This window comes from Lissotriton vulgaris, chromosome 6 (genome assembly GCF_964263255.1).
Source record: "Lissotriton vulgaris chromosome 6, aLisVul1.2, whole genome shotgun sequence".
NCBI lineage: Eukaryota > Metazoa > Chordata > Amphibia > Caudata > Salamandridae > Lissotriton > Lissotriton vulgaris.
Genome location: NC_141694.1, coordinates 113,469,851 through 113,486,243, shown reverse-complemented (window position 1 = coordinate 113,486,243; position 16,393 = coordinate 113,469,851).

The window sequence follows — 16,393 nt, the reverse complement described above, 5'->3', positions numbered from 1 at the left end:
ATCCAAAGAGTCCTCAAGGCCAAGTTAATCCCGGCCCTAAACTACGCACAACAGGCATATCCAGGCAAACTGAATACGGAGATGGAAAAAATTCATTGCGGGGCATACAAGAGACTGTACCATCTACCGAAATGTACAAGAAACACTCTAATTTGCCTGGAATTCCCCCTTAACCAACAAACGCTGGAAGAGATGGCAGCCCTAAGTAAATATTACTACCTTACAACAGCGGCACGCGACAACACACTGAAGGCCGTCCTGAAATACATCTTTATTGAAACAGGGAACCCCTGGTCAGCTACCATTGAAACAGCCATGACGCAATTGAACCTGGCGATCGAGTCGTGGAATCCAGAACTTGTCAACTACACGACCACCAAACACGTGATAAAAAAGCAAGTGCGTGCCTGCTCTCGGGACCTGGACCTGGAGTCCCTCACGAAAAGAGCCTTTCATGAGTCCCTATGCTTGCCGCACACCGCGTATAATCCCCAAAATCATCTCACGCAGGCCGTGGGCCTTCCAGCACTCCACGTGAGTCATTGGCCCACTTACTATTCTGCTGTCTTGCCCTACGTGCACCCCGCACCCTCTACCTCAGTCCCATTCTTAGGGACGCCGGGTCACGCACAGCTAAGGAAGCAATCCATCAACTATACACCTTGAGCATAGTAAAACAGATGGCCTCATTCGGAAAATTCATACAACAGACTCGGTCCGAGCTGATGGCTGCCAAGGTCACGCAGGAATAGAGACTTTGTCGTGGGACACCGGGTGGCCCGCCCAGGACCCTGACTGCGTGTGTCCTTGTGAACTTTGGTAACTTGCCTGCAGAAACATTTTCGGTTTTAACTTTTGTAATTTTATACTTTGGTCTTTATGTAATAGTTTTAAGTAACCACATAATAAAGTTATTCATTCATTCATTCATACAAACCTGCATGATTTGCCTTAAATGTAATCCAGGAAAAGGGACACGAACTGCAGCAGGGGGATTTGCAACACCCACTGCACCTTTTGAAGTACTGCAAATGGATTACATTCAGCTGGAACGCTGCAATAATCTAAAGTATGTCCTGGTTGTGGTTTGTGCGTTCAGCAAATGGATTGAAGCATACCCTACTAAGGGCAATACTGCAATGACTACTGCTAAGGTGCTCTTGAAGGAATTCTTTCCTCGTTTCGGTGTTTGCAGATTGTTGTGGAGTGATAACGGGCCCCATTTTGTGGCGGACATCATTAAGTATGTCCTGAAGGGATTAGGCATAGTACAAAAGTTCCATGCAGTGTTCCACCCTCAATCAGCAGGGTTGTTGGAGAAGTACAATGGCACACTTAAGTTGAAAATTGTGAAAATACAGGCTTCTACTTCTCTGACTTGGCCAGATGCTCTGCCTTTGGCATTATTGTCTATCAGATCAGTACCACATTCTCGGACAGGCTTAACGCCTTATGAAATTGTTTTCGGGCGCTCCATGAATATATGGGGGGTACCCAAACCAAGTTCAGTGTACGATGTACCTTGTGTTTTAATGAATGACCATTTGGCACAATTAACTGACAGCTTGGTTTCCATTCATCAACAGGTTCGAGAAGCGCTCCCTGATCGGTCCACAGGAGAAGGTCATAATCTCCGGCCTGGTGATTTTGTTCTCGTGAAGTCCTTCGAGAGGTCGAGTAGTCTGGAGTCGAGATGGTAAGGTCCTGAACAAGTCCTTTTGGCAACGAGAACAGCAGTGTGGGTAACCAATCGCAGAAACTGGATACACTCTATCCACTGTCGAAAAGTGCAACCTGACCTGGTGGAACCTGCTGTATTGACCGACCATCGAGATATCCTGACTACGGAGAGAGGCCGTGCTGTGGTACCTGACGATTCTGAGGAGTTCTTCCCGGACCAGACAACCCCTGCATCGAGAAGATACAATCTACGACCAAGGAAAGAATCTGCAATTGTATGAGAAGTTGTCAGAACGGTCCCTAGGTTAGTGAAACAGAGAGCCAACGGGGGGGATCAGCCATGCATTAGAGTAGTGACACCCGTCTTGGCCTGATGGTGAAGAAAATAACGGCTACCTACGTGGTAAGAGTTCTGACAACACTTTAGTTTCAGGAAGATACTGTGTACATTTGCCCAAATGGATAAGAGGAAGATTCTTGGTTCTGCAGGGTTCATTATCGTTATAGCAGTCATCGCTACAGTCATGCGGTTTGTTGAGGAGAAGGCTCCTGCCCGTGAACTATATGTTGTTTCCACTCCAGTCCCTGATGAGCACTTTTTCTATAGATTCCCATATCAAGAGTTGAAACATGGACAGTCATATTTGAATAACACTTTCATTCAGATGTTGCATCATACCCACATTGCTACTAATGCTACAGACTGCTGGATATGTGGGATGATGCCAGCGCACCAAAAGAAGGGGGGGACACCGTTCATACCTCTTCCCTTTTCTCATAATGGCTCCTGCAGAGCATGGTACACTTTGCTTTTTGCTACGAGAAAACCTACAGTGGGACGATTACTTTTTAGACTGAATGTCATCAAGATAAAGAAGGCTATCCACAAGACAACAGAACTATATCGGAGTGGGAAGAGTATCAACCGGACAATGAATCAACACCTTATATCTTTACGAACACTAGAGACATTGTTGGGCAAGAGAAGTTTGTGATTTCAGTGGCCCAAGCACAAGCTGATTTATGTGTACAAAGTGTAGGCCATATTCCTGTAGGTGTTAGTGATTGTATTGTTGTGTTGAACATTGATGGCCTGAATAACAGTACTTTCCTTGCTTCATATATCACCTATTTTGTATGCGGGAATAAGGGCTATTATCGATTACCAGCCGGATGGTCTCGGGTATGTTATGTATCGTTTTTATTGCCACTTGTATTCTTGGAACCTGCATCATATCATAAAGACTTGAAATTATTGAGTAATGTAACTATAAACAGATTCAAGCTAACTTTATCTGTAGATGATGTTGATCAGACGGACACTAGTCTGCAACAATATATAGATTTCAACCTAGGATTATTTTTCTTTGTGGGAGCTGCTCTGAATAGTTGAAAGATACGACGATTAACAAGAGTAGTGGAAGCTGTCACCAATCAAACTGCTGCGGCTCTTGGGAACCTTACTGAAGAGCTACAAATTACCAGGATTGTTGCTTTGCAGAACAGGATGGTTCTCAATGTTATGTTAGCAGATAGAGGTGGAGCTTGTAGAATTATTGGAAGCAGCTGTTGTGCTTTTATACCTGATCATACTCCTTTTGTGTATAAAGCCATTAACAAATTACACAAAATTGCAGCTGATATACACCAAGAAAATGGATCTTGGACTTTCTCTGGGTGGTTTTGGACTTTAATCTCTACATGGGGGTTGGAAGGTTCTCACTGGACTATGCATAATTGTTGCCATATTATTCACCTGTTGCATATGTATTCAATGTAGCCCGATGATATGCTCTCTATGCGTTTCATTTTGTGTGCCTAATAAACAAGCTGTTGCGGATGCTGCCCATAAGAAAACTATACCTAGAGAGATAGCGGATATGATGAGCATCGATATAAACGATGAGTATTTAGATTATCCAAGAAAACCGAATGTCTTTAGCAAATGCTGAAAGGGTCGTCTGTTGTACATAAAACTGCAATTATGTTAAGCATTCGCTGAAGACATGCTATTGTGTCTTACTTCAGTTTTCCCGCTCGTATTTCTAATACGGCCAGACTCCATTTTGTTTTCAGGCGTCCATCTTGTATGCTACATGGCACCATGTGCTCCCCACGAGGCAAGTCCTACCTCGCTGGTTGTCAGCCCTGAAGTTTGCCCAGCAACAGGCTATAAATAACTCCTTGTGCGTCTAGCGCATGCCCAGTAAGAGTAACATCTGTTTCTGCTTAAAGTAGATTGGAATGTGCATTCGGCGGGCTTCAAGAACTGTTAACTCCACCCATGTATCGATCATGTTCAAGAAATGTCCATATATGGTTGTAAATCATGTTTTGAGCTGTAACCGCCCACTTATGAGCCCCTTCTTTGTGTATAAAAGGGGACCGCATGTCCGAGTTCTTTGTGCTACCGTGTACAATACTGTAGAGTGTTGTGTGGGCTGTAGTACCACCTTTAAAGGTTTATTAAACTATGTTTTTGTATTTCCAGTTTCCGTGCCAATTTCTTACGCAGTCTGAGGACTCTGTGTACAGAAGAGGGAACCCTTTCGCACTCGCAGGCCTTGCTTAGGCCTGTATTCATTAATCCGGTCTCCCACTCTTAGCTGAGGTTCTTGGGCTCGTCGGGCCTCACTGGCCTTCCGATTCGCTGTCTCCCTCCTCGCTTGGACAGCTGCATCATCCCGCTCCACGGGCACCCATGTCGGGTCTGGCAGGATACTGTCTTGTGGGGCTCGCTTGAAGAGGAGATGAGCCGGAGCACACTTGGTGGTGCTATGAGGGGTCTGTCGGTACGCACCGAGTAATTGGTCAAGGGCTGCTTCAGGGTCTTCTCCATTCTCCACGGCAATGCACAAAGAACGGTTAATTGTCCTCATCAGTCGTTCTACTTCCCCGTTTGCTTGGGACCATAGCGGGGTGATCTTTCTGTGGTACACCGCTGGATTTTTAAGATATTCCTGGAACTCTTGCCCCTGGAAAGGGGGTCCATGGTTGTACTTGACCTCTTCCGGCAGTCCCATCATTGCAAAGGCCCTGTCCAGGACTCTTCACGTGTGGGAAAGCTGTCGACGCCACCACCTCAATGATGGGGAATTTCGAAAATGAGTCAACCTTGACCAGCAAGTGACGTCCATCTGGGAAACTCCCAAAATCCACACTGAGATGCATCCAAGGAGTCTTGCTCGGTTCTTCCATGATCACTAGTGCCGGTGCTGGGTCCCCTCCGGTGATCGTGCAGGCAAGGCACTGCCTTACCATCTCCTCTGCCATGGAGTCCATCGCTGGGAACCATACCTTGTCCCTTATTCTGGCTTTGGTTTTGGCCATTCCTTAGTGACCAACGTGGGCTAGCGCGAGGACCCTTTTCTGAAGATTCTCCAGGACCACTATCAAGTGTCCCCTCTAAATAACTCCTTCTTCCCCCACACTTAGTTTGCTCCGAACTTGCCACAGCTGCTGTTGGACCTGGCTGACCTCCAGCCAGAGGATGCGAGCTCCGTCCATGAAGTGGACCCATCCATTGTTTTCCAGTGCTCCTCTGACTCTGGAGTAAGTGAGGTCTTCTTGAGTGCGCGGCCAATTTCTGCAAGTGTCATGGCCCTGGGACAGGCTCCTTGCGACACCATGTTGACGAATGCTTCGGTGCTGCAGGCATCCGCTGACGGTTCGGACGGCATTGTGGACTCCGGATGACGCGACTGATAATCGGCAGGTTTGTGGGCCCCTGGGCAAAATATCACTTGTAAGTTGTATGCTTGCAACTGCACCGCCCATCATTCGATCCTCGGGGGAGCTAGCCTGGATGAGCCAGCAAACAGCAGAAGCAGCGGTTTGTGGTCACTCACGACATGGAGCTCCTGGCCGCACAGATACAGGTGGAAGTGTTGGCACGCCCATTTGATAGCCAACGCCTCCCTCTCGATTTGGGCGTATCTGGTCTCAGTGTTGGTGAGAGCTTTACTGGCATAGGCGACTGGCTTCCACACTTCCAGGCAGTGTTCCTGAAGGAGAACCGCACCTAGGCCCACGGGGCTGGCGTTGATGACCAGTTCCGTCCATCGTCTTAGGTGGAAGTAGGCCATTACGGTTTTGTCAAGCAATCCCGCTTTGATGTTCTGGACGGCTTTGTTGGCCACTAGCGTCCACTCCCACTTGCGATCATGGCAAGGAGAACGTGAAGGGGCTCATACATGGCTGCAAGAGTGCGGATGAAGCGTCCACAGTACGTGGCCATGCCAAGGAAAAGAAAAACTAAAAGTAATTAATTAAAATCATTGCAAAGTGCACTCACAGAAATGACCATTACATAGTAAAAAGGGAGGAGCTACACAGATCAATTACAAGAACAAAGGAATTATAAAAAAGGACGTATATTATTGTCACTAAGGGAATAACGAACTCAAGCTGGGTCAGAAGAGAAAATTAGGGGAATTCATTTCTGAGATAAACTTAACAAAACGCGCCGCCAACTGCGGGGAATTGCCCCTCATGCAAGCGTCTAATGCTTCTTGGCAAGTCCTGATGTTAAGAAGCCGCCAAATTGGACGCAGCCAGAAGTTTCTTTGAGCTCGGAGTTTTTGGCATATGCACAAGATATGGATAAGGTTTTTGTCGTCCAGCTTACAGAAGCGACATTGCAATGATACTTCTTTCTTGTATCCTTGGCCAAACTTATAGGCCATCAGCGGGATTAGACCGAAACAAAGGCTCATTAATTGGAGTTTTGTGTGGACTTTCGTAGAAGATGCGAGATAGGCCGGAAGAGTTTTCGGGGCATATAATTTGGAGACCCAAGGACCATGAAAGAGCTGGGCGACACGTTGCTCGTCGAGTTTGCTTGATAGAATTTTTGCTTGTTTGGTTAGGAGTTTTGTTTTCACGTCGATGGGCAGAGAGGATGACCTTATGTCCTTTGCTTTGAGGGATTCAAGGCATGATGTCAAATATTTATTGCAGGAAGTTTTGTGGTTACTGAAGACTGACCATAAACAGCTCTTTATGTTGTAAGGGCTAGCATGCTTAGTTTTTAAACAATAACTGATATAGCGTGCGCTCATTATCCATCTCTGGGAAGACAATGAAAATTCTTTCCGGATTTGGGCATGGGCGGTTGAAGTTGGCAGTCGAAAAACCCTGTGGTAGCACGACGATTGAGCTCTGTCCAACCAATTGTTCATTTTGTCCTTAAATATTACTGCACCCAAGGAGATTGTGGGGAGAAGTTTTGCTGAGATCAGTTTTATTAATGGCACTAGATCCTGGGAGTGCAGAGCGCTTTTCGTTCTTATAAAGGCCCCTTCCAGGGAGCGAGCAACAACCTGCATTTCAGTTGTGTGCACAGAGGATCTCCCTTTGTGGTCGATTCACCCCCCCAGATACTTATAAGCAGTAACGGTTTCCAATCTCTTCCCTTCGAAGGAGCCACGTGATTTTTTTAGTTTTTCCAGAAGATATTGTCATTTAATTTAATTTGTGGGTTTCTAATGCGCTAGAATCGACTCCCGAAGGAGAATCTCTCTGCAATAGACCGCTGGGGAACCCGTCCTGGCTTTCCTTGTGAGATGGTCCCTACTAGGTATCTCCAAGGTGAAACCAGGCATCCCCGGCGTATGTGGGGGGCCTATGTGGAGATGAGCCAAGCTAATGCCCAGAGTTGCCGAGTGTGATCCCTGGTTAGAGTAGGCACCGAGGTGAGAATTATCGAGTCCGCTGACCCTGGTCCACGACCCTGCAGCGTCGGGAATCGAACCCTGGTCCCAGGCCGTCCTCTGCTCCTGGGTCTGCCACCTCTAACCAGTGAGCCACACCACTCCACTCGCTTTGGTTTTCGACACATTCATCTCGAGGATGTTCATGCTGCAGTACTGAGCGAGGGAATTGAACAGTCCCACCTGGATTTGGTCTAGCAGAATGGTGTCATCAGCATATTGGAGAGTTTGGATCTTTCTTGACTCTATTCCTGGAGGGAAAGCACGAATGCGTGACAACCATTCAGGGAGATCCGCAAGGTACAGGTTGAAGAGCATTGGTGCAAGGGTACACCCTTGTTTTGAAGCCCGAATTTTCTCTCGGCAAGGTTCCTAAGCCAAGGTCCTATGCACCTCATTCCACACCCAATGACTCTGAGGCCATTCTTAAATGCCTATATCTAAACACTAGATCCATGGTCAAACACCATCTGGATATCTTTCTCTTGCTCCAGGATGAACAACCTGATTTTCTGTTTCTCTCTGAGACTTGGCTTACTGAGTGTTCCCTACCCGACATCTTAGCGGCAGTTCCCTCAAACTACTATATACTTCATGTCGACAGACCAGCCGGCAAAAGAGGTGGGGGGGTTGCTGCGATTATTCGCAGCACCCACAAAGTCACCTCTTTACCGTCCTTTGACATATTAGGAACAGACAACTTGATCTTCAAAATGGATACTAACACTGGATCATTACTTCTCATCCTTATATATCGCCCCCCTCAAAATATGCCCTCTTTCACGGCATCCCTAGCTGAACAACTTGCTCCTCTGATAATCTCCCATAACAAAATTGTGTTGTTGGGAGACTTCAACCTTTGGCTGGACTCTGCCGAATCTGATTCTCAGGCAGCCACGCTGAAAGAAACCCTCCTCGACATGAACCTTTCCCAACATATTCACCTTCCTACTCATGACAGGGGACATAGCCTAGATCAAATTTGGTCCCAAAACATTTCCTTGGCTATTAAGTCTATCATTCCCGTTGTTTGGTCGGATCATTATCTGATCAATTTCACTATGACCACCGGGAGAAGTAGAAATCCCCTGCCTAAGCCAGGAGGAAAAACTAGAAGATGGAAGAATGTTGATGTCCCCGCTTTTATTGGTTCATTAACTTCCTCCCTTCCCCCGCCTGATCAGGACATCGATAAGCAGTTGAGCTCAGATCAGGACATCGATAAGATGGAAGAAGCTTTCTCAGGGTGGCTACTTCAGGCAGCGGACGCTCACGCCCCCTGTACCTACTTCCCACGCTCTCGCCCCAATGATGCCCACAGGTGGTTCACACCTTTACTGAAAACCCACAAACTGGAAGTCCGCCAACTGGAGCGAAAGTGGCGCACAGCCTACTTAGAACAAGATAGGGCTAACTATCGCAAGGCTCGCAAAAATAACCAAAAGCTTCTTTTAAAGCACAAAACAGACTATTTTTCGGAAAAAAATCTTAAGGCTCATAATTAATCCAAAGAACTGTTCAACATTGTGGAAGATCTCAGCACCAATGACAGAACCTCCCTCCCGACAGCTCCCACTCAAGAACTTTGCAACTCATTAAACTCCTTTTTCTTTGACAAAATCCGCACCATTAAACAAAACATTCCTACCACTCAGCCTCCCCTTTTATTTGCAGACACCTTTTATAACCCTGTCACCCTTGACTCCTACCCCCCCATTGAAAACGCTAACTTATCTAAACTGCTTTCTAAGATCAAATCCGGCTCCCCTGATGACATCTGCCCCCCTTACATCCTGAAAGAAGTGGGCACCAGCATCCCTGAGGGCCTACTTCCCATGCTGACTGGCTCACTTACTCAGGGTAAAGTTCCAAACAACTTTAAAAAAGCCCTCCTTATCCCTCTCATGAAAAAGGCCTATATCCTTGCTGCCATACTGCGCCAAACTTTTGGAGTCTCATGTATGTGACAGCATCTCCACATTCCTGGAAAACTCGGAGTATCTCGCACCTAATCAGGCCGGTTTCCGCCCTTGCCATTCTACTGAGGCGGTCATCCTCTCGGTGCAGAATACCCTGAGGCGGAATGCGGATGAAGGGATCCATCAGGCTCTGGTGCTCTTAGACCTCTCTGCTGCTTTCGACACGGTCGACTATACCATCTTGGTCGACCGTGTCGAACAGGCGGGCCTCAGGGGCCCTGCGCTGAGCTGGATCCGTTCATTTATCACCGACCGAACTCAATCGGTCAGACTGGCCTCCTTCACGGCTCCCACCATATCTACCGTCTGTGGAGTACCTCAAGGCTCTTCGTTGTCTCCTCTGCTTTTTAATCTGTATCTACGCCCTCTTTTGTATTCCCTCAGGCACGCTAAGGTCACCATTTTCAACTATGCCGACGATTTGCAGCTCATCTTCCCTTTGAACACCAAGGACTCTGTGGTAGAATTCCAAAACACCATGTCCCACATTTTGAGTTGGATGAGCTGCAATCACCTGAAACTTAACCCAGGCAAGACCGAACTGGTCTTGCCTGGACAGAGCACCCTCAGCTGGAACCCCAGTTTCTGGCCCCCCTGCATGGGTACCCCCCCATCCAAATCATCCTCGGTTAAGAGCCTTGGTATATTCATTAGTGAGGATCTCTCCCTGAAAAAACAAGTTGGAGCTGTTGTTTCCTCCAGTTTCTTTCAGCTGAAGAAAATAAAAAAAATCGCCCGCTTCTTCTCCCAAGCTGCCCTCACTCAGATCGTCATCTCCCTGGTTTTGTCCAGATTGGACTTTTCCAACAGTCTATACCTTGGGCTCCAAACTGGAGAGCTTAAACGCCTCCAGCTGGTTCAAAACCAGGCAGCTAGACTTCTTCTCAACATTCCTAGAAGGCAATCCATCAGACCTGGCTTGAAACAGCTGCATTGGCTCCCGGTTGAGCAACGCGTGGCCTTCAAAGCTGGGTGTATTCTTTTCAAGTCTTTACACGACATTGGTCCCACTTTCATCAGAGACCTATTTAAAAAATACAGCCCCTCTCGCAACCCCCGGTCTGCTCATAAAGCCCTTCTGACTATCCCTCCGTATAAGAAGAAGCGTCTCGGAGGCAGCTGCTTTGACCACCTTGCAGCTGCCCTCTGGAACTCTTTCCCTCTTCATCTGAAACTTAGTGATAACATCCTCAGCTTCAGACACTCTCTGAAGACCTGGCTCTTCTCCCAGGCGCATCACTAAGCTGCCTTACCTCCACCTACCGATGGCCACGCCTGTTCCTTCCTACAGCGCCATGAAGCCTCCGGGCGTACGAACGCTTAACAAATGTCAAATAACATTAACATTAACATTAACATTTAAACCTCTGGTGGTGTAGATTTTATTAGAGGTCGACCAGCTTGATGTAACTCGCACTTTTACCCATGTGTCAGTGTGTAAGGACATCAATGCTTTCAGTAGTGACTGTGGAATGCCCCATCTTGCAGGTTTTTCCCATAGTTTTGGCCGACTTATGCTGTCAAATGCTTTACGACAGTCGATGAACCCAAGGTGTAGATTTTTACCTTTTGGGACTAGGGTGGATTCCATCAGATGGGCAATACATATCAGGTTGTCCTCAATGTGGCACCCTCTTTGGAAACCGGTTTGGATGAAGGGGACCAAGTTGTTATTTTCCGCCCATTCAGAGAGTGCAGTTAAAGTTATGCCAAGGAAGCTCCTCACTTCTGTGGGGATTGAGGCGTGCTCCTTACCCAGGTGGCTTCGTCTTTCTTTGGATCCACCAAGAGCCTTTACGGTTGAACGTGTACCCAAACACATCGACACTTTCTTGATAAAATGAGCATTTGGGTTTGCGCAGAGTTAGCCCACAGTCTGCCAACCTTTTCATTGTGGCTCGGAGGTGTGAGTGGTGCTCCTTGAGCATGTTGGAAAACACGAGGAGATCATCGCTGAGGTTGATCACCCTTTGCAGCCCGACAGTGCTTCCTGGATGGTATTTTAGAAGACTTCGGTGGCTGAGGATACTCCAAAGCTGAGCCTCTTGTTCCTCTGTAGGCCAACATGCGTCAAGAAGGTGGTAATATACCGGCTCTCGGGCTCCACTTCCAGCTGATAGTAGCCGGCGTTCAGGTCTAGTTTGGAGAACCACTTGGCCCCATTTAGGTCTGCCACAATATCGCCAATTGTGGGGGTGATGTGACGTTCTCTCTTCACAGCAGTATGTGGCAGTCTCATGTCGACACAGAGTTGAATGACTCCTGGTTGCTTGGGTTTGGTGCCACGACCAGCGGGGACACCCACGGAGTAAGACCAGAAACCTACTTGAATACATCTAGCTCTTCGAGCTTTCTCAGCTCCTCCTCCACTTGCAGGTGTAGGTTGAAGGGCACCCGACGGTGCCTGAGGGCCACGGGCTGTACCGAAGGATCAATGTGGAGCTTGAACCTCCTGCCTTTGATTTTCCCAAGTCTTTTGAAGAGAGCGGGAAACTCCTTCAGCATCGCCCTTCCGCATGGGATTCATGGATCTGGTTGGCGAAGAAGACAAGTCCTAGGTCTTGGGCCATGTGGCAGCTGAGTAAAGTTCCCTTTTTACACTAGGTGACGTGGAACCTCGCCTTGGTGGAGTAACTTCCGCTTGCGACAGTGGTCTGGATGACGCCACAAAGAGGTAGCGGGTCTGTCCCTCCATAGGTGTAGATTCTTGCAGTGGACGGTGCAAGAGGAGGTCGCGGTGATAGGCGGTCGTACTGGTCGGAATCCATCGGATTGACAGATGCCCCGGTGTTGATGAGGGCTTGTATGTCAGTGCCTTTGATGAGACGAGCCCCTGTCTTGCACACGTACAATACCACAAACACCTCTTTGTCATCTTCGTCTTTGTACATGGGGTGTCGTTCCTGTGGTTGGTCATCCGGCACTGGCGGTGTTTCGTCAAGGACGATTTGGCCAACAATCTGGGACATGTTTCTCGGCCTTGATGATGATGGTCGGAATTGGCTGACGCGGCACACTCTGGCATAATGGTTTAGCCTGCCACAGCAAGAGCACGTTTTCTTTTTTGCCCCACAGACGACTGTCGAGGGGTGATCCTCGCCGCAGTATCCACTTGGTCCCCCTGGTGGTGGTCGAGGCACCTGGTGAGGCTTCGTGGGGTGTCTCTGGATTGCGTCCACCTTTTCCTCCTTGATTTGTGGGTGCCTGGGTGCCGGTGATGCAGCAACTGGTGTATGTAGGGCGACTTCCATCTCTTCTGCCCTGGCGTTCAAGCGGCAGCCTAGGAGGATCTGATCACAGATTTCGTCCCTCTGGTCTGTGAAGGGGCACATGCTAGCGAGCCAGCTTAGCCGCGCATAGAACATGTTGACGGACTCGGCATCAGTCTGCCACGCTCTCTTGAACTTGAACTTTTCAAAGTCGTGGTTGAGCTGTGGCTCAAAGTGTCTGTTGAGCGCGGCGACCACCCCCTCGTAGTCATCTTCCTTTCTGGTGTTGCGGAGCATCTCGAAAAGATCAAAGATCTCCGCGCCTCCGTAGTAGATGAGGAGTGACCGCTTCACGGTGCCATCCGTTTCTCTTGTCCCCTTGAAGTAGTGGTTGAGTCGTCTGACCCAGGCCTTCCATCTTGGTGCAACAGTAGCGGGGTCCGAGGCTTCGCTGAAGGGGAGTAGTGGTGCAACTGCAGTGTGGATATGCATCGGTGGTGGTGTATTTGCACCAACAACTGGATTGCACCCTCCATCTTGCTGCATGGCAGCACCTGTCGCCAGTGGATTGCTGGCGATGGTGCGTAGGTGCGAGAGTGCGACTTGCATACTGACGTGTGGGGCTGGGGCGTGTGCATAAGCACATGTTCCTGTGTCGCTGACCGTGCAGTAGCTCCGTGTGTATGCAGGCATGGGGCGCGAGTAGTCCTTTAGGCGCATCTTTGTGTGGGAGGAGAAGCTTGCGTTGGCTAGGCCTATGTACCACTGACCCAACGCCTGATGAATTTTCCTCCCTCCATGCCAGATGAGCCCCAGTGGCATGATCTCAAATGTGTTGCCTGTTACCCCAGACCAGTCCACACTCAACTCCTTTCTACATTTTTTTTATTGCTGCTACCAATGATTGTTGCCCATTTTTCAGGCACAGCTCCAGTTGCAGTAGAACACGCGGCCCAACACGAGGATCCCGGGCGTGCATGTGTTCCTGGCACCAGGCGCTGCGGTAGGCGCAGGCAGTGGAGGGGGCAGCTCAGTCTTGGGGCCTCGCTGCTAGGACGCAGCAGTGGTGAAAGACTAACGGGCCTGCAGGCCACGCCGCTGCACTGGCTCAGCAGCGGGGGCAGGAGCGGAGACGTCCATGTGTAAAGGGCGGTGCTGCTGTCACTCACCCCTCGATGAGTGCTGCTTCAGCGAGCGCCGCTGGCTGAACACGCTTCCGATGGCCGGGGAGACGCGTGGGTGGGCTCGAGCTAGGCAGCGGAGGCAGGAGGTGCAGCCAAAGACGCCGCCATCGTCAGGACCTCAGATGCCGCAGGCACCGACCAGCGCAGAGCGATGCGGGTGGGCTTCGCGAGGTATCCTCGGCTCTTTGCACAACACAAGAGGGAGCAGGGCAACGAGGGTTGGCACCGCGCGCTCCCTGTATGCACCACATGAGGTAGGCAGGCACGAATGGGGTACGACTGGCCTCATCGCCAATGTAGCGTGGCAGGTATATATGATATTAGGCCACAACAGTGCTTAATTACGGACACCAGACAGCGATTATACACTTGTGGCCGGAAGGGACCTCGAGTGGTCCTGGACCTTTATTTATACCCTCAGGACGGGCCCGCCCTGAGGGCTGAGGGATGCATGTAAAGGTGCAACATTGTAGTGGAGGGCCCGGATGGCTCTCTACAGATTGGTGTGCCCAACAGGAGAAGCTGGTATACGAGGCAAGGGGTTGTCCAGCTAAGCATGCCAGAATATTGAACAAATGGTTTGAAGGAGGGATATGGACTCAACATGAAAAAGCTCCCATGAGGGATAGGTCACCCCTCCCCCGCTCTCACCTGCGGTCATCATGGGGCAGCAAGCGCCCGACCGCCACAGGCAGCAAAAGGGCTAGCTAAGCCACTGATTCAAAGGAAAACAACAATTGCAACCCCCACAGTGGGTGACAGCTTTAGATGCATTTGTACCCCTTGCAACAGCATAGTGGCTCAAAGCTCGCTGCCGTGCAGTCATGTGGTCAGGGCATTTGGAGTTCCACAATTCCGCCTTTTATTTTCTTTTTGCATTTATCACATTTTCCCTCATCTGCGGTATCCGCAGATTGTTAACCAAACAAACAAAAAAAGAGGCATAAGTGTTTTCTAGTTCAAACGGATCTAAAGCTACTAAAAAACGTGTGCCTTTTCTTGCCACTGCCACGTGATTCCATTGGCCCTGCATGGAATGCACAGCAGTTCATGTTCAGGAAGATGAATCTTGATGGGGCAAGGTCAGTTCTAGCAAGTGGGTCAAAGTTACTGAATATGTCGCAGTATATGATCGCGCACAGGGCAAGGCCCTTTGCAAAGGTTAACTTGTCATTTCCAGCTGCTTATGTCTGTTTTCATTAAACTCTTACTAATGAGGTGAACTCTCCCCACAAGCAGTATTACCATGTGTAAAGTTGACAAAATAATGAAGTAGTATTATTGTTAGAACCGGGGGTCTCTAGTTGGCAGAGGTAAGTACCTTAGACCAAGTAGGGACCCTTGCTTCTAGTCAGGGTGAAGGAAAGAACCCTCTGAGATAACCCCCGCTCACCCTCAAGGTAGCATGGCGCGAGCAGTCTAGGCTAAACAGAGGCAACGTGGATAATATGTGCACTTAACACAACAATAATCCCCAATCCACCACAAACTGAGACCACACAGGTAAGTATATTTTATAAAAATATATAACTTTATCTAGTTTCAGCAAGGTAAATCAAGCAGTTGCACGATAATCACTTCATTATTAAAATGATGCACTTAATCTTAATGGTGGTACGTAGTTTCAGGAAGTTGTCATGTAAAAACAAATGTCTCAAGTCTCTTCAAATCAGCACCAAGTTATGCCAATGATTGTATGATCAAGACGCTCTCCAAATGAGCAAAGAAACAATGCCAGCGTTATTAAACCATGCCCCAATGGTCCCCTGGCTTCAGGGACCACAAGCGCTCCTAGCGCGTCTCACCCGGTATCCTGAGGGAGGGGGGACTTCTTTCCCCGTGCTCGCGGTGACGCGGGTCCCCCAGGGGCACCTCGCGGGGGAAGGCTCAGTGTTGCTCCCGCCCGGCCGGTCTCCGGACGCTCTCCGCCCGCTCTGGATCCTTCAAAGAGCAGCGGGGAGCAGAGACGGCAGGCCAGGGGCTGGAGCACCTGCGGAGATCCCTCGGCGAGGTCAGGTCACTTCTTCCCGGGCCCGGCGGTGAGCGCGGTGATTCTTCTCCTCTTCCAGCCGCCTCCGCCCAAGCCGCCAATCCCGTCGCGGCTCTCCAGGCGAGCCTCCACCAGCACCCGGGAGTCAGCCAATGGCAGGGCGGCTCCCGGGCAGTAAACAATGACGCTCCGCGACTCCGGCCAATCACGGCCCACTAATGCTGATGACGCTGCGCCGCACGGGCCAATCCCGTTGCGGCGTTAGTGAGGGGGCTCGGCTCCCTCCACCAATGGGAGCGCGGCGGCTTCGTTCTTCGCCGGTTCAGCGCCGATCAGGATGGCGCCTCCCTCAGAGGTTCTCTGGCCCCGGGCAGCGGCAGTGATACGGCCAGCAATTGTTTTTCAGCGCCCCTTGCGCTGCAGAGGCTCACAGGTCTCCGGTCTGCCCCACACACGTGTCGATGAACACGTCGACTTTGGCAATGCAGCAGGCTGGGTCAGCGCGGCGCTCTCAAGCAGTAGAGAGCAGCCAATGCGCTAAACAGGCAAACCACACGGTTTCACGATCCCCTCGCCACACAGCAGCTTCAGGGGGGGCACAGCAGATTCTTGTAGCCTTGGGCAACCTTTATGTTCCTGG